Here is a 4,331-nt window from a genome sequence, read left to right as displayed (position 1 = left end):
CTTCATCCCAGAAACCGGCTGAAATGTGACCTCTGTGGCGCGCGTCACGCCTCCCCCCTCTCATCCATCCCTCCCTGCCTTCCTCCCTCCACCCTCGCTGGCGCTGAAAAAGACGCGCCACAGGTCCCGCTTGGAGCGCACTTCTGCACCTGCAAGGAAAGCAGCCCACTTCAACTGATAAGCTTGTATTCACCGTGCCTTTTCACTGTGGACAATTTACCTTTCAGTGGATTTCCACCTAATCCTTTTTCAAAAGTGCACTGTTAAAAAACAAACACACAAACAAACACGTGTAAGGATGCATGAGGGAAAGCATTGTAGCTGGGACATATTACACCTAGAACTGTTCTAAAGCCTAACGATGTTGTATGCAGTGTTTTATATCTTCTTTGTTTATCATATTTGAAATCTTAAGTGAGCATTTAGAATTCCAATGCCCCCCCCCCCCCCCCGCCCCCCCGCCCCCCAGATTGGTCCTCTGTAACTATTTCATCAGGCGTGTCGAACATACTCATGGCCCTATCAGTAGGACCTGTCATCCATAATTAACATAATCAAATTTGACATCTTTTAAGAAAAAAAATGAGAGTAAAAGTTCGTGCGCAATCATGATGCATCCATGCTTGGTATAAAACATCTTTAAATCAGTCACTGCTGGTGTCAGATTTTAGGCCGACGTCGATCCTGCACAAGTGAACAGCAGAGCACATGTGAATTATGAGGAACCACTGCCACCTAGTGGATGGACACTAGATTGCAGCTACACCAGACTGCCAAACCACAAATCACGACGCTGATCCACTGGCATATCAGGCAGGAGGCACTGAAGGTGAGGGGAAAAAAAAGCCCCACAACTTAAGGAAAGCACTGATTAGTTAATGTAGGGGTGAATTAAAAGACTGCATGTCAAATGGTAATATTTTTTACCATACTGTTTTTCATACATATGAGGGATGCACAACGCGTGTCCCAGTCAATGTGGGTTTTCACTGCAAATGCCATAACTCAAACAGCTTGACTAGACTTGATTCTGTGTAGCCCTGGAATGTATATTATTTGTGTTTCATTCACTTTTCACAACAATAAGATTATATTATATGACTTCAGTTAGGTACTGCTTATTAGGCAACACACATGCAGAAAATGTCTTCAACTAAATCTTTTGAGTTCTGATGAACACCACTGGCACAGGGATATGGAAATTGTGAATGAGATGCATGAAGGAAGAGGGACAGGGTTGGCAAATACATACTCTAAATTCTGTGGGTGCAAAGTTTCCTGGCTTCCTCGCATGTCAAGTCAAACTTCTCTGTCATATTCCTCACAAGTTTGCTCAGTTCCCTGGCTGAGGAAGCAATGCAGCTTACCATGTCAGACAAACAGAAGTCACTTGTGACGGCTTAATGCTGTTTGTACCCTCCTCAATTGTCAGATGCCACCAGGCATCAGACTGAAAAGACGTGGATTTATGAGCTTACGGTCACCTGGTCATGTAGTTTTCTATGGTCCCTGTTGTACATGTGAGTTACACAAAGCTGCCATTCCATAAGTAGTGTAGGTCATTGCATACTGAAACAATCATGGCCACTTAACAAGCGGGATGGAGGAAAAAAGCCTTTACAGAGGTAATTTTACAAGAGCTGTGGCCCACATGCATTAATGAAGGCTCTTGCTCATAAGCCTGAGGGTATTTCATACAACCGTCTCCCTTCCTCCCCAAACACATTTTGTCAACACATCTGCTGAGGTTAAAAATCTGGAGTACAGAGGCTGACAGGGGCTGGCATTCAGCAGAGGGCACGGAGGATGGATGAGTGGTGAAATCGATGCGGCAACACTTGAAGAACGTGGATACGTCAGGCCAGCTGTTGCATCCTGTCAAGGAGGCCTGATTTTTAAAATGTCTCCAGGTTTGTTCAGGTCCTCCACAAAGGGCTCTCTGGTGAGACGGGCAAATGTTTGGACAGCTGTTCTTATTGTTGCCAGGCTGCCCCACAGCAGGAACTAAGCACACATACAATAAGGCTACAGTACATTTAATTGGTTAAAAGAGGTTGCTGAGGAGGACTCTTACACCAGTATGTATTTCTTCTTAATTGCACTGTTAACCTGTGGAGGGGTTTTAGTTCAGAACAATCTTAACATATGGCAAAGTCCTTTAATTTAATTCCTCTGGCTGCAGAACTGTGTACTACATTCTTGAGGCAACTCAAGATGTTAAGACATAGATTATGGTCGCTGAAGTAACTGGTTGAGGGAGCCGAGGTCCTGAATGTTCCCCTTGTGAGTTTAAAATATTGTTTTTTGCCAAGTTTAGTTTGATCTTTGCTTTGAAACTCCAAAATTAATCGGATTCAATTTTGGCATGCAAGATTAAAACAGGGGAAACCTAAATTATACCCTGCAGAATAGTCTCACACTATAACAAAGAGTTCAGCAAGAAGATCGATATCCCTCTTCTGTCTGTGCAGTCTAGCTAAGTTAGCTTAGCACAAAGAGTGGAAACAGGGAAGGAGCTAGCATGGGTCTGTCCAGAGCTTTAAATGAACACCTTTTCATCTCATTTGTTAAATCCACAACAGAGCTGGGCTAGCCGTTTTTCCCTGTTACCACTTTTTTGTGTGTTGAGCTTGGCAAGCCAGCTGTTGATGACAGCTTCCTATTTGAAGTATAGATATAAGAAAAAAATCTTTTCATCTAACTCTCAGCAAATGAACAAGCATATTCCTCAAACTGTCCAAACTGTTAAGCAGCACATTTGTTTTATTTCTATAGCAAACCTGAGTTTGACCATGTTGTTTGATCTGGTTAAAAGTGGCAATTGTATGGAAGTGTAATCCTCAAAAACATAATGCGCAGTGCTGTATAGTTTTTGCCAGTTTGATTTGGTTCCAGGTTGAAGTTAAGTGCCCATTAGAGCCGGAAGTGACAAACTGTAGATTGTGAACCAGAGAAAGCACCTCAAAGGTCACACTGGAATATAACAATGGATAATAATAATGGAGACCTCCATGTTTTTGTGCAATATGAAAAAATGATTTTATTACCATGGATGTCAATGACTCCTTCCTTTCACCAGCAGGTGTCAGCATTTCCAACCTTTCCTCCACCCTCTCTCCCACAGCTGTAGCTGCTACAAACATGCCATTGATAAAAGAATGTTTACAGTTTACAGTTACCCACAATTCTGAGCGGTCTGTGTTGATATCAGAGGGCTCATTTTACACACAGCCTGCACTAAAACTGCTGCTTTAGTAGCCTAGGTGTTTCCTTTCCTAGCCCTAATCCATCCACATCAGTACAAGCAGGGGATTTATTGTTTGCCTTGAATGGTAAGAGTATTCTCAAATATAATGAGCCAAGGGGGGTATGTCAAGAATTTCAAAATCTAAGTGTAACTATTGTATTCTATTCTTTTAATCATTTATTGCCTTACAGGTGCCACCTCATACTCACAAACTGACTGCCATTCAGCACAATAAATGACCCTATTTTGCTTTATGATTCATTATATTATGCTCATTAATTTCATAAATGTACAGCTACAGGGTAATTAACTCGTTAATATGCCTCATTATGGCAATCTGTGTGAAGATTAGCGTTTAGAGGTACCGTTCTTCCTCTTTATTGTAACCCTGTGCCATGATAATACTTGTTGTAGTGTCCTTGAGCAAGCCTTACATTTGCAACCCGGAGATACAAACCATGCTCACTCTGTTATTACAACAAAGGAGAAATGAGCTTGTAGTACCGCCGCAGTCCGCACTGATGCGTGCAGATAAGATGCTGCATTGATGGGGCAGACACAGTGGGAAGAAGTGGTTTATGAAATGCGCAAAGCAGACACGACGCTTCTGAATATGCACCCATGACTGTCGGCTGTCCCTAATTTAACTCCGAGCGATGTAATTGGCGATGGTGGATTTGTTTACCATATTTGGCAAGATAGTGACACAGCGCGCCTGGGAATTGGACGAGAGCGGCCGTCATTCACAAAAGTCTGCCTCCAGGAGCTTTACAAACAAAGCGCGTGCTCACGGGAGTTGTAGTCCAAAACAAACCCTTTCTGAGATTACTCGAGTACGGATTTACTTCCCCTTTGGTGATTTCGATGCCACACATGCACCATTATTCAAAATGCACTTACTCTGATGAACTGTTTTCGTTTAACGTATATCTAAGTATCAAAATAAACCTCTATCAGACGGTTAAAGCAACGCCGATCCGAGACCCTCCGCTTGCAGCATACAAATCCCACCGGCGATGCTCTCAGTTGATTGGCTGCGCCCTCCTGTCAATCACGTAGTGCTCCTTCCACTACCGCTCCTACA

Source organism: Chelmon rostratus, chromosome 21, assembly GCF_017976325.1.
Source record: "Chelmon rostratus isolate fCheRos1 chromosome 21, fCheRos1.pri, whole genome shotgun sequence".
NCBI classification, from domain to species: Eukaryota; Metazoa; Chordata; class Actinopteri; order Chaetodontiformes; family Chaetodontidae; genus Chelmon; species Chelmon rostratus.
This window is presented reverse-complemented; position numbering follows the sequence as displayed.